The sequence below is a fragment of the Pseudophryne corroboree genome, unplaced genomic scaffold, assembly GCF_028390025.1.
Source record: "Pseudophryne corroboree isolate aPseCor3 unplaced genomic scaffold, aPseCor3.hap2 scaffold_2168, whole genome shotgun sequence".
NCBI classification, from domain to species: Eukaryota; Metazoa; Chordata; class Amphibia; order Anura; family Myobatrachidae; genus Pseudophryne; species Pseudophryne corroboree.
This window is the reverse complement of record NW_026968813.1, coordinates 11,714-36,328: the sequence shown is the minus strand read 5'-3', so window position 1 is coordinate 36,328 and position 24,615 is coordinate 11,714. Positions and strand designations below refer to the sequence as shown.

General features: G+C 43.7%; 16 non-coding genes across 16 annotated transcripts; all 16 read right to left on the bottom strand.

The window, feature by feature from the left end:
* Positions 1-3,316: 3,316 nt before the first annotated feature.
* Positions 3,317-3,479, bottom strand: LOC135006741 (U1 spliceosomal RNA). Its single transcript, XR_010206891.1, has one exon. It is a non-coding gene; the product is annotated as a U1 spliceosomal RNA (small nuclear RNA).
* Positions 3,480-3,631: 152 nt separating this feature from the next.
* Positions 3,632-3,795, bottom strand: LOC135006749 (U1 spliceosomal RNA). Its single transcript, XR_010206899.1, has one exon. It is a non-coding gene; the product is annotated as a U1 spliceosomal RNA (small nuclear RNA).
* A 671-nt stretch (positions 3,796-4,466) lies between these two features.
* LOC135006746 (U1 spliceosomal RNA) lies at positions 4,467-4,629 on the bottom strand. The gene has a single exon (XR_010206896.1). It is a non-coding gene; the product is annotated as a U1 spliceosomal RNA (small nuclear RNA).
* Positions 4,630-4,781: 152 nt separating this feature from the next.
* Positions 4,782-4,945, bottom strand: LOC135006737 (U1 spliceosomal RNA). The gene has a single exon (XR_010206887.1). It is a non-coding gene; the product is annotated as a U1 spliceosomal RNA (small nuclear RNA).
* A 671-nt stretch (positions 4,946-5,616) lies between these two features.
* Positions 5,617-5,779, bottom strand: LOC135006740 (U1 spliceosomal RNA). Its single transcript, XR_010206890.1, has one exon. It is a non-coding gene; the product is annotated as a U1 spliceosomal RNA (small nuclear RNA).
* A 152-nt stretch (positions 5,780-5,931) lies between these two features.
* On the bottom strand, positions 5,932-6,095 carry LOC135006748 (U1 spliceosomal RNA). The gene has a single exon (XR_010206898.1). It is a non-coding gene; the product is annotated as a U1 spliceosomal RNA (small nuclear RNA).
* Positions 6,096-6,766: 671 nt separating this feature from the next.
* LOC135006742 (U1 spliceosomal RNA) lies at positions 6,767-6,929 on the bottom strand. Its single transcript, XR_010206892.1, has one exon. It is a non-coding gene; the product is annotated as a U1 spliceosomal RNA (small nuclear RNA).
* Positions 6,930-7,081: 152 nt separating this feature from the next.
* Positions 7,082-7,245, bottom strand: LOC135006736 (U1 spliceosomal RNA). Its single transcript, XR_010206886.1, has one exon. It is a non-coding gene; the product is annotated as a U1 spliceosomal RNA (small nuclear RNA).
* A 671-nt stretch (positions 7,246-7,916) lies between these two features.
* Positions 7,917-8,079, bottom strand: LOC135006739 (U1 spliceosomal RNA). Its single transcript, XR_010206889.1, has one exon. It is a non-coding gene; the product is annotated as a U1 spliceosomal RNA (small nuclear RNA).
* Positions 8,080-8,231: 152 nt separating this feature from the next.
* On the bottom strand, positions 8,232-8,395 carry LOC135006747 (U1 spliceosomal RNA). The gene has a single exon (XR_010206897.1). It is a non-coding gene; the product is annotated as a U1 spliceosomal RNA (small nuclear RNA).
* A 671-nt stretch (positions 8,396-9,066) lies between these two features.
* LOC135006744 (U1 spliceosomal RNA) lies at positions 9,067-9,229 on the bottom strand. Its single transcript, XR_010206894.1, has one exon. It is a non-coding gene; the product is annotated as a U1 spliceosomal RNA (small nuclear RNA).
* Positions 9,230-9,381: 152 nt separating this feature from the next.
* LOC135006735 (U1 spliceosomal RNA) lies at positions 9,382-9,545 on the bottom strand. Its single transcript, XR_010206885.1, has one exon. It is a non-coding gene; the product is annotated as a U1 spliceosomal RNA (small nuclear RNA).
* A 671-nt stretch (positions 9,546-10,216) lies between these two features.
* On the bottom strand, positions 10,217-10,379 carry LOC135006738 (U1 spliceosomal RNA). Its single transcript, XR_010206888.1, has one exon. It is a non-coding gene; the product is annotated as a U1 spliceosomal RNA (small nuclear RNA).
* A 152-nt stretch (positions 10,380-10,531) lies between these two features.
* On the bottom strand, positions 10,532-10,695 carry LOC135006734 (U1 spliceosomal RNA). Its single transcript, XR_010206884.1, has one exon. It is a non-coding gene; the product is annotated as a U1 spliceosomal RNA (small nuclear RNA).
* A 671-nt stretch (positions 10,696-11,366) lies between these two features.
* On the bottom strand, positions 11,367-11,529 carry LOC135006743 (U1 spliceosomal RNA). Its single transcript, XR_010206893.1, has one exon. It is a non-coding gene; the product is annotated as a U1 spliceosomal RNA (small nuclear RNA).
* A 152-nt stretch (positions 11,530-11,681) lies between these two features.
* On the bottom strand, positions 11,682-11,845 carry LOC135006745 (U1 spliceosomal RNA). The gene has a single exon (XR_010206895.1). It is a non-coding gene; the product is annotated as a U1 spliceosomal RNA (small nuclear RNA).
* Positions 11,846-24,615: the final 12,770 nt, after the last annotated feature.

The following is a 24,615-nucleotide window of genomic DNA, read 5'->3' as shown; positions in this document are numbered from 1 at the left end:
CAACGATTTTGTGAGAAACATCTTCACCCTTAAATAAAGATTTTCTTAATTCCTTACCTGTGTGCTAATTAGATATCACCTTGTTTTCACATTAAACAGACTTCCACATGAGAAAGCAGCAAGGATGCAGTGGCGTTAATGTTTCCTGGTGTCAACCTGTATTATTTCAGTAGACATTGAAATGAGGATGCATCTTGCTGCCTTTCCAATGAAGCAAGTTTAATTTAGTAATAGGTGAAAAACCATCCCTACAAAGGTGTTAATCAGAGACTTGGCTTTGTGGACACTTTTCAGAGAACAAATTTGTTAGCATAAAAATAAAGCCAGAAAATGAAGAGCTGTTTAATCACTCAATTGTATTTTTTTGCCAGCATATTTTTTTTATCTGCAACCCACTGCTAAATTGTGCTTCCTAGCTGTTTTTTATAAAATCACTGAATCAAATCTAACTCTGATTACATCAGAGAAGGCCAGGTACCCTACACAATAAGAGGGGGTTTGAAATTTTGACTTGTCTACTTAAATATCACCAAAATCTGATCACAAGGTCAATTACATTCCTGGGTGGGATTAAACCACCAACCTTTTGGTTAATAGCCTTACACACTAACCAATTGCGCCACAGAGACACTTTGCAAAAGTACATACTGACAAAGGCTAATAAGCATTCATCTAGAACGTTTCCTAGAAAAACTTTAAAAAGTCAATAATCTGGAGAGTTTTTGTAAGATGTTTCTTCCATCAACCAACGAAGAAACACATTGGTACTTTCCCATGATGAGTGAGTGCTTCAGGATCTCTTGCACTTACATGTGCAGCAGAGTACTGCAATGGAAGCATGCTGGGCCCATAACCCAGAGGTAGGCAGATTGAAACTATCCTTTGCTATATGCATTTTTTTTGTTAATTAAAGTAATCCAAAACTGGGATTGATATTTTTGCTCTTTTATTTTTACTTAAAGTACAATATCTTTACCATTTTAATTTGTTTTAATAGTATATTGACAGTATTGTTTTCTTTCAAAAATCCACTTAATTTTCTTTACCCTATTATTAAAATGGTAATTGACAAAAACAAACTACATTGTGACCAGAAGAGCAATACAAAATGTACAAGTGATATATTAAAATCATCTTTCCAGCTTGAATTTCAATGATGCATTGGGGCAACGATTTTGTGAGAAACATCTTCACCCTTAAATAAAGATTTTCTTAATTCCTTACCTGTGTGCTAATTAGATATCACCTTGTTTTCACAATTAAACAGACTTCCACATGAGAAAGCAGCAAGGATGCAGTGGCGTTAATGTTTCCTGGTGTCAACCTGTATTATTTCAGTAGACATTGAAATGAGGATGCATCTTGCTGCCTTTCCAATGAAGCAAGTTTAATTTAGTAATAGGTGAAAAACCATCCCTACAAAGGTGTTAATCAGAGACTTGGCTTTGTGGACACTTTTCAGAGAACAAATTTGTTAGCATAAAAATAAAGCCAGAAAATGAAGAGCTGTTTAATCACTCAATTGGATTTTTCTGCCAGCATATTTTTTTTCTCTGCAACCTACTGCTAAATTGTGCTTCCTAGCTGTTTTTATAAAATCACTGAATCAAATCTAACTCTGATTACATCAGGGAAGGCCAGGTACCCACACCATAACAGGGGGTTTGAAATTTTGACTTGTCTACTTAAAGATCACCAAAATCTGATCACAAGGTCAATTACATCCCTGGGTGGGATTGAACCACCAACCTTTTGGTTAATAGCCGAACACACTAACCGATTGCGCCACAGAGACACTTTGCAAAATGTACATACTGACAAAGGCTAATAAGCATTCATCTAGAACGTTTCCTAGAAAAACTTTAAAAAGTCAATAATCTGGAGAGTTTTTGTAAGATGTTTCTTCCATCAACCAACGAAGAAACACATTGGTACTTTCCCATGATGAGTGAGTGCTTCAGGATCTCTTGCACTTACATGTGCAGCAGAGTACTGCAATGGAAGCATGCTGGGTAGGCAGATTGAAACTATCCTCTGCTATATGCATTTTTTTTAATTAAAGTAATCCAAAATTGGGATTGATATTTTAGCTCTTTTTTTTTACTTAAAGTACAATAACTTTTACCATTTTAATTTGTTTAATAGTATATTGACAGTATTGTTTTCTTTCAAAAATCCACTTAATTTTCTTTACCCTATTATTAAAATGGTAATTGACAAAAACAAACTACATTGTCACCAGAAGAGCAATACAAAATGTACAAGTGATATATTAAAATCATCTTTCCATCTTGAATTTCAATGATGCATTGGGGCAACGATTTTGTGAGAAACATCTTCACCCTTAAATAAAGATTTTCTTAATTCCTTACCTGTGTGCTAATTAGATATCACCTTGTTTTCACATTAAACAGACTTCCACATGAGAAAGCAGCAAGGATGCAGTGGCGTTAATGTTTCCTGGTGTCAACCTGTATTATTTCAGTAGATATTGAAATTACGATGCATCTTGCTGCCTTTCCAATGAAGCAAGTTTAATTTAGTAATAGGTGAAAAACCATCCCTACAAAGGTGTTAATCAGATACTTGGCTTTGTGGACACTTTTCAGAGAACAAATTTGTTAGCATAAAAATAAAGCCAGAAAATGAAGAGCTGTTTAATCACTCAATTGTATTTTTTTTGCCAGCATATTTCTTTTTCTCTGCAACCCACTGCTAAATTGTGCTTCCTAGCTGTTTTTTTATAAAATCACTTAATCAAATCTAACTCTGATTACATCAGAGAAGGCCAGGTACCCTACACCACAAGAGGGGGTTTGAAATTTTGACTTGTCTACTTAAAGATCACCAAAATCTGATAACAAGGTAAATTACGTCCCTGGGTGGGATTGAACCACCAACCTTTTGGATAATAACCGAACACGCTAACTGATTGCGCCACAGAGACTCTTTGCAAACGTACATTCTGACAAACGCTAATAAGCATTCATCTAGAACGTTTCCTAGAAAAACTTTAAAAAGTCAATAATCTGGAGAGTTTTTGTAAGATGTTTCTTCCATCAATCAACGAAGAACATTCAAGCTGATTTCTTGCAGCAGCTGGGCACTGTAACAGCTCCAGAGCTGCTCTGTAAGGCAACTAAAAGGGTGTGGGCCCTGCAGCACTACCTGTAGTTCGCATTGTGCGTTTGAAGGCACAAAGTAAGCAGACGGGAGAAGTCAGGATAGTGCGCAAGGGCATAGAAGGGAGCGGCTCAAGAAAAGAGAAGTGGAAACAGACAGCAAACTAGGCTGGAGAGAGACCTGAGACAAAGAGATCTGAATTATACGAGAGCCGACCAGGGGAAACACAAATTATGCAGTCGAGTTTCCCACATTTGGGGAAATCGCTGGAGCAGCACACACAGAGTGCAATGGGTGAGCCTTGCCCTGGGAGAAGCACCTTCATGATCATAGTATCTCACCTGGCAGGTAAGTAGGAGTTGGGCAAGAGCTGAGGAGGGTCGCTGCTCGGGCACCCCCCTGTCAAGTGAAGGAGATCCAACTGAGGCAGCACAAGAGAACTCTCGAAAGAAGAACAAGGCTAGAGGAAGATCTGAGACACAGAAATCTGGCTTTTACCAGAGCTGACCAGAGGAAAGCACAAACACAGTCCCCCACTACCACAAATAATGCAGTCGAGTTTCCCACATTTGGGGAAATCATAGGAGTCAGCATACCCAGAATGCAATGAATGAACCTCACCCTGGGAGAACAATCTTCATGACCATGGTATCTCCTATGCAAAATAAGTATGATTTGGGATAGAGCTGGGGAGGGCCGCTGCTCAGGCACATCTCTGTCAAGTAAAGGAGATTCAACTGAGGCAGCACAAGGGAACTCTCATCTGGGGACAACAACTGCTGGGAGAACACATATTTTCAGATGAACATGGGAGGGCAGAAGGCTGCCTAATACTGAAGCACCCCCAAACAACAAACCAAATGCAACAACTAGTACAAGCATTCCTGGGGGAAGGCCTACAGCAGATGGATTTGCATATGGTGATGTCATCCAAGCAGTGGGTCAAAGTTGGCTTCAACCCTCATCTGCATATGAAAAGAGAAAAGGGGCGTGCAGGGCATGGCGGCCTTTTGCGGCGCTTGGATGACCCCTAGTTCGCATTAAACACCTCCACCCTCCTTCGGTGTGGGGCTCATGTTGGCTATGCCCCAGCCCCTGAAGCATTCAAGCTGATTTCTTGCAGCAGCTGGGCACTGTAACAGCTCCAGAGCTGCTCTGTAAGGCAAGTAAAAGGGTGTGGGCCCTGCAGCACTACCAGTAGTTCGCATTGTGCGTTGGAAGGCACAAAGTAAGCAGACGGGAGAAGTCAGGATAGTGCGCAAGGGCATAGAAGGGAGCGGCTCAAGAAAAGAGAAGTGGAAACAGACAGCAAACTAGGCTGGAGAGAGACCTGAGACAAAGAGATCTGAATTATACGAGAGCCGACCAGGGGAAACACAAATTATGCAGTCAAGTTTCCCACATTTGGGGAAATCACAGGGGCAGCACACCCAGAGTGCAATGGGTGAGCCTTGCCCTGGGAGAAGCACCTACATGATCATAGTATCTCACCTGGCAGGTAAGTAGGAGTTGGGCTAGAGCTGGGGAGGGTCGCTGCTCGGGCACCCCCCTGTCAAGTGAAGGAGATCCAACTGAGGCAGCACAAGGGAACTCTCGAAAGAAGAACAAGGCTAGAGGAAGATCTGAGACAAAGAAATCTGACTTTTACCAGAGCTGAGCAGAGGAAAGCACAAACACAGTCCCCCACTACCACAAATAATGCAGTCAAGTTTCCCACATTTGGGGAAATCACAGGGGTCATCATACCCAGAATGCAATGAATGAACCTCACCCTGGGAGAACAATCTTCATGACCATGGTATCTCCTATGCAAAATAAGTATGATTTGGGATAGGGCTGGGGAGGGCCGCTGCTCAGGCACATCTCTGTCAAGTAAAGGCGATTCAACTGAGGCAGCACAAGGGAACTCTCATCTGGGGATAACAACTGCAGGGAGAACACATATTTTCAGATGAACATGGGAGGGCAGAAGGCTGCCTAATACTGAAGCACCCCCAAACAACAAACCAAATGCAACAACTAGTGCAAGCATTCCTGGGGTAAGGCCTGCAGCAGATGGATTTGCATATGGTGATGTCATCCAAGCAGTGGGTCAAAGTTGGCTTCAACCCTCGTCTGCATATGAAAAGAAAAAAGGGATGTGCAGGGCATGGCGTCCTTTTGTGGCGCTTGGATGACCCCTAATTCACATTAAACATCTCCACCCTCCTTCGGTGTGGGGCTCATGTTGGCTATGCCCCAGCCCCTGAAGCATTCAAGATGATTTCTTGCAGCAGCTGGGCACTGTAACAGCTCCAGAGCTGTTCTGTAAAGCATGTAAAAGGGTGTGGGCCCTGCAGCACTACCTGTAGTATGCATTGTGCGTTGGAAGGCACAAAGTAAGCAGACGGGAGAGGTCAGGATAGTGCGCAAGGGCATAGAAGGGAGCGGCTCAAGAAAAGAGAAGTGGAAACAGACAGCAAACTAGGCTGGAGAAAGACCTGAGACAAAGAGATCTGAATTATACGAGAGCCGACCAGAGGAAACACAAATTATGCAGTCAAGTTTCCCACATTTGGGGAAATCGCAGGAGCAGCACACCCAGAGTGCAATGGGTGAGCCTTGCCCTGGGAGAAGCACCTTCCTGATCATAGTATCTCACCTGGCAGGTAAGTAGGAGTTGGGCTAGAGCTGGGGAGGTTCGCTGCTCGGGCACCCCCCTGTCAAGTGAAGGAGATCCAACTGAGGCAGCACAAGGGAACTCTCGAAAGAAGAACAAGGCTAGAGGAAGATCTGAGACAAAGAAATCTGACTTTTACCAGAGCTGAGCAGAGGAAAGCACAAACACAGTCCCCCACTACCACAAATAATGCAGTCGAGTTTCCCACATTTGGGGAAATCATAGGAGTCAGCATACCCAGAATGCAATGAATGAACCTCACCCTGGGAGAACAATCTTCATGACCATGGTATCTCCTATGCAAAATAAGTATGATTTGGGATAGAGCTGGGGAGGGCCGCTGCTCAGGCACATCTCTGTCAAGTAAAGGAGATTCAACTGAGGCAGCACAAGGGAACTCTCATCTGGGGACAACAACTGCTGGGAGAACACATATTTTCAGATGAACATGGGAGGGCAGAAGGCTGCCTAATACTGAAGCACCCCCAAACAACAAACCAAATGCAACAACTAGTACAAGCATTCCTGGGGGAAGGCCTACAGCAGATGGATTTGCATATGGTGATGTCATCCAAGCAGTGGGTCAAAGTTGGCTTCAACCCTCATCTGCATATGAAAAGAGAAAAGGGGCGTGCAGGGCATGGCGGCCTTTTGCGGCGCTTGGATGACCCCTAGTTCGCATTAAACACCTCCACCCTCCTTCGGTGTGGGGCTCATGTTGGCTATGCCCCAGCCCCTGAAGCATTCAAGCTGATTTCTTGCAGCAGCTGGGCACTGTAACAGCTCCAGAGCTGCTCTGTAAGGCAAGTAAAAGGGTGTGGGCCCTGCAGCACTACCAGTAGTTCGCATTGTGCGTTGGAAGGCACAAAGTAAGCAGACGGGAGAAGTCAGGATAGTGCGCAAGGGCATAGAAGGGAGCGGCTCAAGAAAAGAGAAGTGGAAACAGACAGCAAACTAGGCTGGAGAGAGACCTGAGACAAAGAGATCTGAATTATGCGAGAGCCGACCAGGGGAAACACAAATTATGCAGTCAAGTTTCCCACATTTGGGGAAATCACAGGGGCAGCACACCCAGAGTGCAATGGGTGAGCCTTGCCCTGGGAGAAGCACCTACATGATCATAGTATCTCACCTGGCAGGTAAGTAGGAGTTGGGCTAGAGCTGGGGAGGGTCGCTGCTCGGGCACCCCCCTGTCAAGTGAAGGAGATCCAACTGAGGCAGCACAAGGGAACTCTCGAAAGAAGAACAAGGCTAGAGGAAGATCTGAGACAAAGAAATCTGACTTTTACCAGAGCTGACCAGAGGAAAGCACAAACACAGTCCCCCACTACCACAAATAATGCAGTCAAGTTTCCCACATTTGGGGAAATCACAGGGGTCATCATACCCAGAATGCAATGAATGAACCTCACCCTGGGAGAACAATCTTCATGACCATGGTATCTCCTATGCAAAATAAGTATGATTTGGGATAGGGCTGGGGAGGGCCGCTGCTCAGGCACATCTCTGTCAAGTAAAGGCGATTCAACTGAGGCAGCACAAGGGAACTCTCATCTGGGGATAACAACTGCAGGGAGAACACATATTTTCAGATGAACATGGGAGGGCAGAAGGCTGCCTAATACTGAAGCACCCCCAAACAACAAACCAAATGCAACAACTAGTGCAAGCATTCCTGGGGTAAGGCCTGCAGCAGATGGATTTGCATATGGTGATGTCATCCAAGCAGTGGGTCAAAGTTGGCTTCAACCCTCGTCTGCATATGAAAAGAAAAAAGGGATGTGCAGGGCATGGCGTCCTTTTGTGGCGCTTGGATGACCCCTAATTCACATTAAACATCTCCACCCTCCTTCGGTGTGGGGCTCATGTTGGCTATGCCCCAGCCCCTGAAGCATTCAAGATGATTTCTTGCAGCAGCTGGGCACTGTAACAGCTCCAGAGCTGTTCTGTAAAGCATGTAAAAGGGTGTGGGCCCTGCAGCACTACCTGTAGTATGCATTGTGCGTTGGAAGGCACAAAGTAAGCAGACGGGAGAGGTCAGGATAGTGCGCAAGGGCATAGAAGGGAGCGGCTCAAGAAAAGAGAAGTGGAAACAGACAGCAAACTAGGCTGGAGAAAGACCTGAGACAAAGAGATCTGAATTATACGAGAGCCGACCAGAGGAAACACAAATTATGCAGTCAAGTTTCCCACATTTGGGGAAATCGCAGGAGCAGCACACCCAGAGTGCAATGGGTGAGCCTTGCCCTGGGAGAAGCACCTTCCTGATCATAGTATCTCACCTGGCAGGTAAGTAGGAGTTGGGCTAGAGCTGGGGAGGTTCGCTGCTCGGGCACCCCCCTGTCAAGTGAAGGAGATCCAACTGAGGCAGCACAAGGGAACTCTCGAAAGAAGAACAAGGCTAGAGGAAGATCTGAGACAAAGAAATCTGACTTTTACCAGAGCTGAGCAGAGGAAAGCACAAACACAGTCCCCCACTACCACAAATAATGCAGTCGAGTTTCCCACATTTGGGGAAATCATAGGAGTCAGCATACCCAGAATGCAATGAATGAACCTCACCCTGGGAGAACAATCTTCATGACCATGGTATCTCCTATGCAAAATAAGTATGATTTGGGATAGAGCTGGGGAGGGCCGCTGCTCAGGCACATCTCTGTCAAGTAAAGGAGATTCAACTGAGGCAGCACAAGGGAACTCTCATCTGGGGACAACAACTGCTGGGAGAACACATATTTTCAGATGAACATGGGAGGGCAGAAGGCTGCCTAATACTGAAGCACCCCCAAACAACAAACCAAATGCAACAACTAGTACAAGCATTCCTGGGGGAAGGCCTACAGCAGATGGATTTGCATATGGTGATGTCATCCAAGCAGTGGGTCAAAGTTCGCTTCAACCCTCATCTGCATATGAAAAGAGAAAAGGGGCGTGCAGGGCATGGCGGCCTTTTGCGGCGCTTGGATTACCCCTAGTTCGCATTAAACACCTCCACCCTCCTTCGGTGTGGGGCTCATGTTTGCTATGCCCCAGCCCCTGAAGCATTCAAGCTGATTTCTTGCAGCAGCTGGGCACTGTAACAGCTCCAGAGCTGCTCTGTAAGGCAAGTAAAAGGGTGTGGGCCCTGCAGCACTACCAGTAGTTCGCATTGTGCGTTGGAAGGCACAAAGTAAGCAGACGGGAGAAGTCAGGATAGTGCGCAAGGGCATAGAAGGGAGCGGCTCAAGAAAAGAGAAGTGGAAACAGACAGCAAACTAGGCTGGAGAGAGACCTGAGACAAAGAGATCTGAATTATACGAGAGCCGACCAGGGGAAACACAAATTATGCAGTCAAGTTTCCCACATTTGGGGAAATCACAGGGGCAGCACACCCAGAGTGCAATGGGTGAGCCTTGCCCTGGGAGAAGCACCTACATGATCATAGTATCTCACCTGGCAGGTAAGTAGGAGTTGGGCTAGAGCTGGGGAGGGTCGCTGCTCGGGCACCCCCCTGTCAAGTGAAGGAGATCCAACTGAGGCAGCACAAGGGAACTCTCGAAAGAAGAACAAGGCTAGAGGAAGATCTGAGACAAAGAAATCTGACTTTTACCAGAGCTGACCAGAGGAAAGCACAAACACAGTCCCCCACTACCACAAATAATGCAGTCAAGTTTCCCACATTTGGGGAAATCACAGGGGTCATCATACCCAGAATGCAATGAATGAACCTCACCCTGGGAGAACAATCTTCATGACCATGGTATCTCCTATGCAAAATAAGTATGATTTGGGATAGGGCTGGGGAGGGCCGCTGCTCAGGCACATCTCTGTCAAGTAAAGGCGATTCAACTGAGGCAGCACAAGGGAACTCTCATCTGGGGACAACAACTGCAGGGAGAACACATATTTTCAGATGAACATGGGAGGGCAGAAGGCTGCCTAATACTGAAGCACCCCCAAACAACAAACCAAATGCAACAACTAGTGCAAGCATTCCTGGGGTAAGGCCTGCAGCAGATGGATTTGCATATGGTGATGTCATCCAAGCAGTGGGTCAAAGTTGGCTTCAACCCTCGTCTGCATATGAAAAGAAAAAAGGGATGTGCAGGGCATGGCGTCCTTTTGTGGCGCTTGGATGACCCCTAATTCACATTAAACATCTCCACCCTCCTTCGGTGTGGGGCTCATGTTGGCTATGCCCCAGCCCCTGAAGTATTCAAGATGATTTCTTGCAGCAGCTGGGCACTGTAACAGCTCCAGAGCTGTTCTGTAAAGCATGTAAAAGGGTGTGGGCCCTGCAGCACTACCTGTAGTATGCATTGTGCGTTGGAAGGCACAAAGTAAGCAGACGGGAGAGGTCAGGATAGTGCGCAAGGGCATAGAAGGGAGCGGCTCAAGAAAAGAGAAGTGGAAACAGACAGCAAACTAGGCTGGAGAAAGACCTGAGACAAAGAGATCTGAATTATACGAGAGCCGACCAGAGGAAACACAAATTATGCAGTCAAGTTTCCCACATTTGGGGAAATCGCAGGAGCAGCACACCCAGAGTGCAATGGGTGAGCCTTGCCCTGGGAGAAGCACCTTCCTGATCATAGTATCTCACCTGGCAGGTAAGTAGGAGTTGGGCTAGAGCTGGGGAGGTTCGCTGCTCGGGCACCCCCCTGTCAAGTGAAGGAGATCCAACTGAGGCAGCACAAGGGAACTCTCGAAAGAAGAACAAGGCTAGAGGAAGATCTGAGACAAAGAAATCTGACTTTTACCAGAGCTGAGCAGAGGAAAGCACAAACACAGTCCCCCACTACCACAAATAATGCAGTCGAGTTTCCCACATTTGGGGAAATCACAGGGGTCAGCATACCCAGAATGCAATGAATGAACCTCACCCTGGGAGAACAATCTTCATGACCATGGTATCTCCTATGCAAAATAAGTATGATTTGGGATAGGGCTGGGGAGGGCCGCTGCTCAGGCACATCTCTGTCAAGTAAAGGAGATTCAACTGAGGCAGCACAAGGGAACTCTCATCTGGGGACAACAACTGCAGGGAGAACACATATTTTCAGATGAACATGGGAGGGCAGAAGGCTGCCTAATACTGAAGCACCCCCAAACAACAAACCAAATGCAACAACTAGTGCAAGCATTCCTGGGGAAAGGCCTGCAGCAGATTGATTTGCATATGGTAATGCCATCCAAGCAGTGGGTCAAAGTTGGCTTCAACCCTCGTCTGCATATGAAAAGAGAAAAGGGGCGTGCAGGGCATGGCGGCCTTTTGCGGCGCTTGGGTGACCCTTAGTTCGCATTAAACACCCCCACCCTCCTTCGGTGTGGGGCTCATGTTGGCAATACCCCAGCCCCTGAAGCATTCAAGCTGATTTCTTGCAGCAGCTGGGCACTGTAACAGCTCCAGAGCTGCTCTGTGAGGCAAGTAAAAGGGTGTGGGCCCTGCAGCACTACCTGTAGTTTGCATTGTGTGTTGGAAGGCACAAAGTAAGCAGACGGGAGAAGTCAGGATAGTGCGCAAGGGCATAGAAGGGAGCGGCTCAAGAAAAGAGAAGTGGAAACAGACAGCAAACTAGGCTGGAGAGAGACCTGAGACAAAGAGATCTGAATTATACGAGAGCCGACCAGGGGAAACACAAATTATGCAGTCAAGTTTCCCACATTTGGGGAAATCACAGGGGCAGCACACCCAGAGTGCAATGGGTGAGCCTTGCCCTGGGAGAAGCACCTACATGATCATAGTATCTCACCTGGCAGGTAAGTAGGAGTTGGGCTAGAGCTGCGAAGGGTCGCTGCTCGGGTACCCCCCTGTCAAGTGAAGGAGATCCAACTGAGGCAGCACAAGGGAACTCTCGAAAGAGGAACAAGGCTAGAGGAAGATCTGAGACAAAGAAATCTGATTTTTACCAGAGTTGACCAGAAGAAAGCACAAACACAGTCCCCCACTACCACAAATAATGCAGTTGAGTTTCCCACATTTGGGGAAATCACAGGGGTCAGCATACCCAGAATGCAATGAATGAACCTCACCCTGGGAGAACAATCTTCATGACCATGGTATCTCCTATACAAAATAAGTATGATTTGGGATAGGGCTGGGGAGGGCCGCTGCTCAGGCACATCTCTGTCAAATAAAGGAGATTCAACTGAGGCAGCACAAGGGAACTCTCATCTGGGGACAACAACTGCAGGGAGAACACATATTTTCAGATGAACATGGGAGGGCAGAAGGCTGCCTAATACTGAAGCACCCCCAAACAACAAACCAAATGCAACAACTAGTGCAAGCATTCCTGGGGGAAGGCCTGCAGCAGATGGATTTGCATATGGTGATGTCATCCAAGCAGTGGGTCACAGTTGGCTTCAACCCTCGTCTGCATATGAAAAGAAAAAAGGGATGTGCAGGGCATGGCGTCCTTTTGTGGCGCTTGGATGACCCCTAATTCGCATTAAACATCTCCACCCTCCTTCGGTGTGGGGCTCATGTTGGCTATGCCCCAGCCCCTGAAGCATTCAAGATGATTTCTTGCAGCAGCTGGGCACTGTAACAGCTCCAGAGCTGCTCTGTAAAGCATGTAAAAGGGGGTGGGCCCTGCAGCACTACCTGTAGTATGCATTGTGCGTTGGAAGGCACAAAGTAAGCAGACGGGAGAGGTCAGGATAGTGCGCAAGGGCATAGAAGGGAGCGGCTCAAGAAAAGAGAAGTGGAAACAGACAGCAAACTAGGCTGGAGAGAGACCTGAGACAAAGAGATCTGAATTATATGAGAGCCGACCAGGGGAAACACAAATTATGCAGTCGAGTTTCCCACATTTGGGGAAATCTCTGGAGCAGCACACCCAGAGTGTAATTTTCTTTCTAGTGACCTTCGTTTGGGAGAAAAATGCAAAGGTACAAGACAGCTTGTCCTTGCCAATATCTCTCTTTTGCAAAGAGCTGCGCATTGGAAAATTCAGGGCTATGTCGTGTAGATGATGGCCTAACAGGAGGCTTTAAAATTTTAATTCTAGTGTCCTTCGTTTGGGAGAAAAATGCAAAGGTACAAGACAGCTTTTCCTTGCCAATATCTCTCTTTTGCAAAGAGCTGCGCATTGGAAAATTCATGGCTATGCCGTGTAGATGATAGTCTAAACAGGAGGCTTTAAAATTTTCTTTCTAGTGTCCTTCGTTTGGGAGAAAAATGCAAAGGTACAAGCCAGCTTTTCCTTGCCAATATCTCTCTTTTGCAAAGAGCTGCGCATTGGAAAATTCAGGGCTATGTCGTGTAGATGATGGCCTAACAGGAGGCTTTAAAATTTTCTTTCTAGTGTCCTTCGTTTGGGAGAAAAATGCAAAGGTACAAGACAGCTTTTCCTTGCCAATATCTCTCTTTTGCAAAGAGCTGCGCATTGGAAAATTCAGGGCTATGTCGTGTAGATGATGGTCTAAACAGGAGGCTTTAAAATTTTCTTTCTAGTGTCCTTCGTTTGGGAGAAAAATGCAAAGGTACAAGACAGCTTTTCCTTGCCAATATCTCTCTTTTGCAAAGAGCTGCGCATTGGAAAATTCATGGCTATGCCGTGTAGATGATGGTCTAAACAGGAGGCTTTAAAATTTTAATTCTAGTGTCCTTCGTTTGGGAGAAAAATGCAAAGGTACAAGACAGCTTTTCCTTGCCAATATCTCTCTTTTGCAAAGAGCTGCGCATCGGAAAATTCATGGCTATGCCGTGTAGATGATGGTCTAAACAGGAGGCTTTAAAATTTTCTTTCTAGTGTCCTTCGTTTGGGAGAAAAATGCAAAGGTACAAGACAGCTTTTCCTTGCCAATATCTCTCTTTTGCAAAGAGCTGCGCATTGGAAAATTCAGGGCTATGTCGTGTAGATGATGGCCTAACAGGAGGCTTTAAAATTTTCTTTCTAGTGTCCTTCGTTTGGGAGAAAAATGCAAAGGTACAAGACAGCTTTTCCTTGCCAATATCTCTCTTTTGCAAAGAGATGCGCATTGGAAAATTCAGGGCTATGTCGTGTAGATGATGGCCTAACAGGAGGCTTTAAAATTTTCTTTCTAGTGTCCTTCGTTTGGGAGAAAAATGCAAAGGTACAAGACAGCTTTTCCTTGCCAATATCTCTCTTTTGCAAAGAGCTACGCATTGGAAAATTCAGGGCTATGTCGTGTAGATGATGGCCTAACAGGAGGCTTTAAAATTTTCTTTCTAGTGACCTTCGTTTGGGAGAAAAATGCAAAGGTACAAGACAGCTTTTCCTTGCCAATATCTCTCTTTTGCAAAGAGCTGCGCATTGGAAAATTCAGGGCTATGTCGTGTAGATGATGGCCTAACAGGAGGCTTTAAAATTTTAATTCTAGTGTCCTTCGTTTGGGAGAAAAATGCAAAGGTACAAGACAGCTTTTACTTGCCAATATCTCTCTTTTGCAAAGAGCTGCGCATTGGAAAATTCAGGGCTATGTCGTGTAGATGATGGCCTAACAGGAGGCTTTAAAATTTTCTTTCTAGTGTCCTTCGTTTGGGAGAAAAATGCAAAGGTACAAGACAGCTTTTCCTTGCCAATATCTCTCTTTTGCAAAGAGCTACGCATTGGAAAATTCAGGGCTATGTCGTGTAGATGATGGCCTAACAGGAGGCTTTAAAATTTTCTTTCTAGTGACCTTCGTTTGGGAGAAAAATGCAAAGCTACAAGACAGCTTTTCCTTGCCAATATCTCTCTTTTGCAAAGAGCTGCGCATTGGAAAATTCAGGGCTATGTCGTGTAGATGATGGCCTAACAGGAGGCTTTAAAATTTTCTTTCTAGTGACCTTCGTTTGGGAGAAAAATGCAAAGGTACAAGACAGCTTTTCCTTGCCAATATCTCTCTTTTGCAAAGAGCTGCGCATTGGAAAATTCAGGGCTATGTCGTGTAGATGATGGCCTAACAGGAGGCTTTAAAATTTTCTTTCTAGTGTCCTTCGTTTGGGAGAAAAATGCAATGGTACAAGACAGCTTTTCCTTGCCAATATGTCTCTTTTGCAAAGAGCTGCGCATTGGAAAATTCAGGGCTATGTAGTGTAGATGATGGCCTAACAGGAGGCTTTAAAATTTTCTTTCTAGTGTCCTTCGTTTGGGAGAAAAATGCAAAGGTACAAGACAGCTTTTCCTTGCCAATATCTCTCTTTTGCAAAGAGCTGCGCATTGGAAAATTCAGGGCTATGTCGTGTAGATGATGGCCTAACAGGAGGCTTTAAAATTTTAATTCTAGTGTCCTTCGTTTGGGAGAAAAATGCAAAGGTACAAGACAGCTTTTCCTTGCCAATATCTCTCTATTGCAAAGAGCTACGCATTGGAAAATTCAGGGCTATGCCGTGTAGATGAAGCACTAACAGGAGGCTTTAAAATTTTAATTCTAGTGTCCTTCGTTTGGGAGAAAAATGCAAAGGTACAAGACAGCTTTTCCTTGCCAATATCTCTCTTTTGCAAAGAGCTGCGCATTGGAAAATTCAGGGCTATGTCGTGTAGATGATGGCCTAACAGGAGGCTTTAAAATTTTCTTTCTAGTGTCCTTCGTTTGGGAGAAAAATGCAAAGGTACAAGACAGATTTTCCTTGCCAATATCTCTCTTTTGCAAAGAGCTGCGCATTGGAAAATTCATGGCTATGCCGTGTAGATGATGGTCTAAACAGGAGGCTTTAAAATTTTAATTCTAGTGTCCTTCGTTTGGGAGAAAAATGCAAAGGTACAAGACAGCTTTTCCTTGCCAATATCTCTCTTTTGCAAAGAGCTGCACATTGGAAAATTCACGGCTATGCCGTGTAGATGATGGTCTAAACAGGAGGCTTTAAAAGTTTCTTTCTAGTGTCCTTCGTTTGGGAGAAAAATGCAAAGGTACAAGACAGCTTTTCCTTGCCAATATCTCTCTTTTGCAAAGAGCTGCGCATTGGAAAATTCAGGGCTATGTCGTGTAGATGATGGCCTAACAGGAGGCTTTAAAATTTTAATTCTAGTGTCCTTCGTTTGGGAGAAAAATGCAAAGGTACAAGACAGCTTTTCCTTGCCAATATCTCTCTATTGCAAAGAGCTACGCATTGGAAAATTCAGGGCTATGCCGTGTAGATGAAGCACTAACAGGAGGCTTTAAAATTTTAATTCTAGTGTCCTTCGTTTGGGAGAAAAATGCAAAGGTACAAGACAGCTTTTCCTTGCCAATATCTCTCTTTTGCAAAGAGCTGTGCATTGGAAAATTCAGGGCTATGTCGTGTAGATGATGGCCTAACAGGAGGCTTTAAAATTATCTTTCTAGTGTCCTTCGTTTGGGAGAAAAATGCAAAGGTACAAGACAGCTTTTCCTTGCCAATATCTCTCTTTTGCAAAGAGCTGCGCATTGGAAAATTCAGGGCTATGTCGTGTAGATGATGGCCTAACAGGAGGCTTTAAAATTTTCTTTCTAGTGTCCTTCGTTTGGGAGAAAAATGCAAAGGTACAAGACAGCTTTTCCTTGCCAATATCTCTCTTTTGCAAAGAGCTGCGCATTGGAAAATTCAGGGCTATGTCGTGTAGATGATGGTCTAAACAGGAGGCTTTAAAATTTTCTTTCTATTGTCCTTCGTTTGGGAGAAAAATGAAAAGGTACAAGACAGCTTTTCCTTGCCAATATCTCTCTTTTGCAAAGAGCTGCGCATTGGAAAATTCATGGCTATGCCGTGTAGATGATGGTCTAAACAGGAGGCTTTAAAAGTTTCTTTCTAGTGTCCTTCGTTTGGGAGAAAAATGCAAAGGTACAAGACAGCTTTTCCTTGCCAATATCTCTCTTTTGCAAAGAGCTGCGCATTGGAAAATTCAGGGCTATGTCGTGTAGATGATGGCCTAACAGGAGGCTTTAAAATTTTCTTTCTAGTGTCCTTCGTTTGGGAGAAAAATGCAAAGGTACAAGACAGCTTTTCCTTGCCAATATCTCTCTTTTGCAAAGAGCTGCGCATTGGAAAATTCAGGGCTATGTCGTGTAGATGATGGCCTAACAGGAGGCTTTAAAATTTTAATTCTAGTGTCCTTCGTTTGGGAGAAAAATGCAAAGGTACAAGACAGCTTTTCCTTGCCAATATCTCTCTTTTGCAAAGAGCTGCGCATTGGAAAATTCAGGGCTATGTCGTGTAGATGAAGCACTAACAGGAGGCTTTAAAATTTTCTTTCTAGTGTCCTTCGTTTGGGAGAAAAATGCAAAGGTACAAGACAGCTTTTCCTTACCAATATCTCTCTTTTGCAAAGAGCTACGCATTGGAAAATTCAGGGCTATGCCGTGTAGATGAAGCACTAACAGGAGGCTTTCAAATTTTCATTCTAGTGTCCTTCGTTTGGGAGAAAAATGCAAAGGTACAAGACAGCTTTTCCTTGCCAATATCTCTCTTTTGCAAAGAGCTGCGCATTGGAAAATTCAGGGCTATGCCGTGTAGATGATGGCCTAACAGGAGGCTTGAAAATGTTCTTTCTAGTGTCCTTCGTTTGGGAGAAAAATGCAAAGGTACAAGACAGCTTTTCCTTGCCAATATCTCTCTTTTGCAAAGAGCTGCGCATTGGAAAATTCAGGGCTATGCCGTGTAGATGATGGCCTAACAAGAGGCTTTAAAATTTTCTTTCTAGTGTCCTTCGTTTGGGAGAAAAATGCAAAGGTACAAGACAGCTTTTCCTTGCCAATATCTCTCTTTTGCAAAGAGCTGCGCATTGGAAAATTCAGGGCTATGTCGTGTAGATGATGGCCTAACAGGAGGCTTTAAAATTTTCTTTCTAGTGTCCTTCGTTTGGGAGAAAAATGCAAAGGTACAAGACAGATTTTCCTTGCCAATATCTCTCTTTTGCAAAGAGCTGCGCATTGGAAAATTCAGGGCTATGTCGTGTAGATGATGGCCTAACAGGAGGCTTTAAAATTTTCTTTCTAGTGTCCTTCGTTTGGGAGAAAAATGCAAAGGTACAAGACAGCTTTTCCTTGCCAATATCTCTCTTTTGCAAAGAGCTGCGCATTGGAAAATTCATGGCTATGCCGTGTAGATGATGGTCTAAACAGGAGGCTTTAAAAGTTTCTTTCTAGTGTCCTTCGTTTGGGAGAAAAATGCAAAGGTACAAGACAGCTTTTCCTTGCCAATATCTCTCTTTTGCAAAGAGCTGCGCATTGGAAAATTCAGGGCTATGTCGTGTAGATGATGGCCTAACAGGAGGCTTTAAAATTTTCTTTCTAGTGTCCTTCGTTTGGGAGAAAAATGCAAAGGTACAAGACAGATTTTCCTTGCCAATATCTCTCTTTTGCAAAGAGCTGCGCATTGGAAAATTCATGGCTATGCCGTGTAGATGATGGTCTAAACAGGAGGCTTTAAAATTTTAATTCTAGTGTCCTTCGTTTGGGAGAAAAATGCAAAGGTACAAGACAGCTTTTCCTTGCCAATATCTCTCTTTTGCAAAGAGCTGCACATTGGAAAATTCACGGCTATGCCGTGTAGATGATGGTCTAAACAGGAGGCTTTAAAAGTTTCTTTCTAGTGTCCTTCGTTTGGGAGAAAAATGCAAAGGTACAAGACAGCTTTTCCTTGCCAATATCTCTCTTTTGCAAAGAGCTGCGCATTGGAAAATTCAGGGCTATGTCGTGTAGATGATGGCCTAACAGGAGGCTTTAAAATTTTCTTTCTAGTGTCCTTCGTTTGGGAGAAAAATGCAAAGGTACAAGACAGCTTTTCCTTGTAAAATATCTCTCTTTTGCAAAGAGCTGCGCATTGGAAAATTCAGGGCTATGTCGTGTAGATGATGGCCTAACAGGAGGCTTTAAAATTTTAATTCTAGTGTCCTTCGTTTGGGAGAAAAATGCAAAGGTACAAGACAGCTTTTCCTTGCCAATATCTCTCTTTTGCAAAGAGCTGCGCATTGGAAAATTCAGGGCTATGTCGTGTAGATGATGGCCTAACAGGAGGCTTTAAAATTTTCTTTCTAGTGTCCTTCGTTTGGGAGAAAAATGCAAAGGTACAAAACAGCTTTTCCTTGCCAATATCTCTCTTTTGCAAAGAGCTACGCATTGGAAAATTCAGGGCTATGTCGTGTAGATGATGGCCTAACAGGAGGCTTTAAAATTTTCTTTCTAGTGTCCTTCGTTTGGGAGAAAAATGCAAAGGTACAAGACAGCTTTTCCTTGCCAATATCTCTCTTTTGCAAAGAGCTGCGCATTGGAAAATTCAGGGCTATACCGTGTAGATGAAGCACTAACAGGAGGCTTTAAAATTTTCTTTCTAGTGTCCTTCGTTTGGGAGAAAAATGCAAAGGTACAAGACAGCTTTTCCTTACCAATATCTCTCTTTTGCAAAGAGCTACGCATTGGAAAATTCAGGGCTATGCCGTGTAGATGAAGCACTAACAGGAGGCTTTCAAATTTTCATTCTAGTGTCCTTCGTTTGGGAGAAAAATGCAAAGGTACAAGACAGCTTTTCCTTGCCAATATCTCTCTTTTGCAAAGAGCTGCACATTGGAAAATTCAGGGCTATGCCGTGTAGATGATGGCCTAACAGGAGGCTTGAAAATTTTCTTTCTAGTGTCCTTCGTTTGGGAGAAAAATGCAAAGGTACAAGACAGCTTTTCCTTGCCAATATCTCTCTTTTGCAAAGAGCTGCGCATTGGAAAATTCAGGGCTATGCCGTGTAGATGATGGCCTAACAAGAGGCTTTAAAATTTTCTTTCTAGTGTCCTTCGTTTGGGAGAAAAATGCAAAGGTACAAGACAGCTTTTCCTTGCCAATATCTCTCTTTTGCAAAGAGCTGCGCATTGGAAAATTCAGGGCTATGTCGTGTAGATGATGGCCTAACAGGAGGCTTTAAAATTTTCTATCTAGTGTCCTTCGTTTGGGAGAAAAATGCAAAGGTACAAGACAGATTTTCCTTGCCAATATCTCTCTTTTGCAAAGAGCTGCGCATTGGAAAATTCAGGGCTATGTCGTGTAGATGATGGCCTAACAGGAGGCTTTAAAATTTTCTTTCTAGTGTCCTTCGTTTGGGAGAAAAATGCAAAGGTACAAGACAGCTTTTCCTTGCCAATATCTCTCTTTTGCAAAGAGATGCGCATTGGAAAATTCAGGGCTATGTCGTGTAGATGATGGCCTAACAGGAGACTTTAAAATTATCTTTGTAGTGTCCTTCGTTTTGGAGAAAAATGCAAAGGTACAAGACAGCTTTTCCTTGCCAATATCTCTCTTTTGCAAAGAGCTGCGCATTGGAAAATTCAGGGCTATACCGTGTAGATGAAGCACTATCAGGAGGCTTTAAAATTTTCATTCTAGTGACCTTCGTTTGGGAGAAAAATGCAAAGGTACAAGACAGCTTTTCCTTGCCAATATCTCTCATTTGCAAAGAGCTGCGCATTGGAAAATTCAGGGCTATGCCGTGTAGATGATGGCCTAACAGGAGGCTTTAAAATTTTCTTTCTAGTGTCCTTCGTTTGGGCGAAAAATGCAAAGGTACAAGACAGCTTTTCCTTGCCAATATCTCTCTTTTGCAAAGAGCTACGCATTGGAAAATTCAGGGCTATGTCGTGTAGATGATGGCCTAACAGGAGGCTTTAAAATTTTCTTTCTAGTGTCCTTCGTTTGGGAGAAAAATGCAAAGGTACAAGACAGCTTTTCCTTGCCAATATCTCTCTTTTGCAAAGAGCTGCGCATTGAAAAATTCAGGGCTATGTCGTGTAGATGATGGCCTAACAGGAGGCTTTAAAATTATATTTCTAGTGTCCTTCGTTTGGGAGAAAAATGCAAAGGTACAAGACAGCTTTTCCTTGCCAATATCTCTCTTTTGCAAAGAGCTACGCATTGGAAAATTCAGGGCTATGTCGTGTAGATGATGGCCTAACAGGAGGCTTTAAAATTTTCTTTCTAGTGTCCTTCGTTTGGGAGAAAAATGCAAAGGTACAAGACAGCTTTTCCTTGCCAATATCTCTCTTTTGCAAAGAGCTGCGCATTGGAAAATTCAGGGCTATACCGTGTAGATGAAGCACTAACAGGAGGCTTTAAAATTTTCTTTCTAGTGTCCTTCGTTTGGGAGAAAAATGCAAAGGTACAAGACAGCTTTTCCTTACCAATATCTCTCTTTTGCAAAGAGCTACGCATTGGAAAATTCAGGGCTATGCCGTGTAGATGAAGCACTAACAGGAGGCTTTCAAATTTTCATTCTAGTGTCCTTCGTTTGGGAGAAAAATGCAAAGGTACAAGACAGCTTTTCCTTGCCAATATCTCTCTTTTGCAAAGAGCTGCGCATTGGAAAATTCAGGGCTATACCGTGTAGATGAAGCACTATCAGGAGGCTTTAAAATTTTCATTCTAGTGTCCTTCGTTTGGGAGAAAAATGCAAAGGTACAAGACAGCTTTTCCTTGCCAATATCTCTCATTTGCAAAGAGCTGCGCATTGGAAAATTCAGGGCTATGCCGTGTAGATGATGGCCTAACAGGAGGCTTTAAAATTTTCTTTCTAGTGTCCTTCGTTTGGGCGAAAAATGCAAAGGTACAAGACAGCTTTTCCTTGCCAATATCTCTCTTTTGCAAAGAGCTACGCATTGGAAAATTCAGGGCTATGTCGTGTAGATGATGGCCTAACAGGAGGCTTTAAAATTTTCTTTCTAGTGTCCTTCGTTTGGGAGAAAAATGCAAAGGTACAAGACAGCTTTTCCTTGCCAATATCTCTCTTTTGCAAAGAGCTGCGCATTGAAAAATTCAGGGCTATGTCGTGTAGATGATGGCCTAACAGGAGGCTTTAAAATTATATTTCTAGTGTCCTTCGTTTGGGAGAAAAATGCAAAGGTACAAGACAGCTTTTCCTTGCCAATATCTCTCTTTAGCAAAGAGCTGCGCATTGGAAAATTCAGGGCTATACCGTGTAGATGAAGCACTATCAGGAGGCTTTAAAATTTTCATTCTAGTGTCCTTCGTTTGGGAGAAAAATGCAAAGGTACAAGACAGCTTTTCCTTGCCAATATCTCTCATTTGCAAAGAGCTGCGCATTGGAAAATTCAGGGCTATGCCGTGTAGATGATGGCCTAACAGGAGGCTTTAAAATTTTCTTTCTAGTGTCCTTCGTTTGGGCGAAAAATGCAAAGGTACAAGACAGCTTTTCCTTGCCAATATCTCTCTTTTGCAAAGAGCTACGCATTGGAAAATTCAGGGCTATGTCGTGTAGATGATGGCCTAACAGGAGGCTTTAAAATTTTCTTTCTAGTGTCCTTCGTTTGGGAGAAAAATGCAAAGGTACAAGACAGCTTTTCCTTGCCAATATCTCTCTTTTGCAAAGAGCTGCGCATTGGAAAATTCAGGGCTATGTCGTGTAGATGATGGCCTAACAGGAGGCTTTAAAATTTTCTTTCTAGTGTCCTTCGTTTGGGAGAAAAATGCAAAGGTACAAGACAGCTTTTCCTTGCCAATATCTCTCTTTTGCAAAGAGCTGCGCATTGGAAAATTCAGGGCTATGTCGTGTAGATGATGGCCTAACAGGAGACTTTAAAATTATCTTTGTAGTGTCCTTCGTTTGGGAGAAAAATGCAAAGGTACAAGACAGCTTTTCCTTGCCAATATCTCTCTTTTGCAAAGAGCTGCGCATTGGAAAATTCAGGGCTATACCGTGTAGATGAAGCACTATCAGGAGGCTTTAAAATTTTCATTCTAGTGTCCTTCGTTTGGGAGAAAAATGCAAAGGTACAAGACAGCTTTTCCTTGCCAATATCTCTCCTTTGGAAAGAGCTGCGCATTGGAAAATTCAGGGCTATGCCGTGTAGATGATGGCCTAACAGGAGGCTTTAAAATTTTCTTTCTAGTGTCCTTCGTTTGGGAGAAAAATGCAAAGGTACAAGACAGCTTTTCCTTGCCAATATCTCTCTTTTGCAAAGAGCTGCGCATTGGAAAATTCAGGGCTATGTCGTGTAGATGATGGCCTAACAGGAGGCTTTAAAATTTTCTTTCTAGTGTCCTTCGTTTGGGAGAAAAATGCAAAGGTACAAGACAGCTTTTCCTTGCCAATATCTCTCTTTTGCAAAGAGCTGCGCATTGGAAAATTCAGGGCTATGTCGTGTAGATGATGGCCTAACAGGAGGCTTTAAAATTTTAATTCTAGTGTCCTTCGTTTGGGAGAAAAATGCAAAGGTACAAGACAGCTTTTCCTTGCCAATATCTCTCTTTTGCAAAGAGCTGCGCATTGGAAAATTCAGGGCTATGTCGTGTAGATGATGGCCTAACAGGATGCTTTAAAATTTTCTTTCTAGTGTCCTTCGTTTGGGAGAAAAATGCAAAGGTACAAAACAGCTTTTCCTTGCCAATATCTCTCTTTTGCAAAGAGCTACGCATTGGAAAATTCAGGGCTATGTCGTGTAGATGATGGCCTAACAGGAGGCTTTAAAATTTTCTTTCTAGTGTCCTTCGTTTGGGAGAAAAATGCAAAGGTACAAGACAGCTTTTCCTTGCCAATATCTCTCTTTTGCAAAGAGCTGCGCATTGGAAAATTCAGGGCTATACCGTGTAGATGAAGCACTATCAGGAGGCTTTAAAATTTTCTTTCTAGTGTCCTTCGTTTGGGAGAAAAATGCAAAGGTACAAGACAGCTTTTCCTTGCCAATATCTCTCTTTTGCAAAGAGCTACGCATTGGAAAATTCAGGGCTATGCCGTGTAGATGAAGCACTAACAGGAGGCTTTCAAATTTTCATTCTAGTGTCCTTCGTTTGGGAGAAAAATGCAAAGGTACAAGACAGCTTTTCCTTGCCAATATCTCTCTTTTGCAAAGAGCTGCGCATTGGAAAATTCAGGGCTATGCCGTGTAGATGATGGCCTAACTGGAGGCTTGAAAATTTTCTTTCTAGTGTCCTTCGTTTGGGAGAAAAATGCAAAGGTACAAGACAGCTTTTCCTTGCCAATATCTCTCTTTTGCAAAGAGCTGCGCATTGGAAAATTCAGGGCTATGCCGTGTAGATGATGGCCTAACAAGAGGCTTTAAAATTTTCTTTCTAGTGTCCTTCGTTTGGGAGAAAAATGCAAAGGTACAATACAGCTTTTCCTTGCCAATATCTCTCTTTTGCAAAGAGCTGCGCATTGGAAAATTCAGGGCTATGTCGTGTAGATGATGGCCTAACAGGAGGCTTTAAAATTTTCTATCTAGTGTCCTTCGTTTGGGAGAAAAATGCAAAGGTACAAGACAGATTTTCCTTGCCAATATCTCTCTTTTGCAAAGAGCTGCGCATTGGAAAATTCAGGGCTATGTCGTGTAGATGATGGCCTAACAGGAGGCTTTAAAATTTTCTTTCTAGTGTCCTTCGTTTGGGAGAAAAATGCAAAGGTACAAGACAGCTTTTCCTTGCCAATATCTCTCTTTTGCAAAGAGATGCGCATTGGAAAATTCAGGGCTATGTCGTGTAGATGATGGCCTAACAGGAGACTTTAAAATTATCTTTGTAGTGTCCTTCGTTTTGGAGAAAAATGCAAAGGTACAAGACAGCTTTTCCTTGCCAATATCTCTCTTTTGCAAAGAGCTGCGCATTGGAAAATTCAGGGCTATGCCGTGTAGATGATGGCCTAACAAGAGGCTTTAAAATTTTCTTTCTAGTGTCCTTCGTTTGGGAGAAAAATGCAAAGGTACAAGACAGCTTTTCCTTGCCAATATCTCTCTTTTGCAAAGAGCTGCGCATTGGAAAATTCAGGGCTATGTCGTGTAGATGATGGCCTAACAGGAGGCTTTAAAATTTTCTATCTAGTGTCCTTCGTTTGGGAGAAAAATGCAAAGGTACAAGACAGATTTTCCTTGCCAATATCTCTCTTTTGCAAAGAGCTGCGCATTGGAAAATTCAGGGCTATGTCGTGTAGATGATGGCCTAACAGGAGGCTTTAAAAT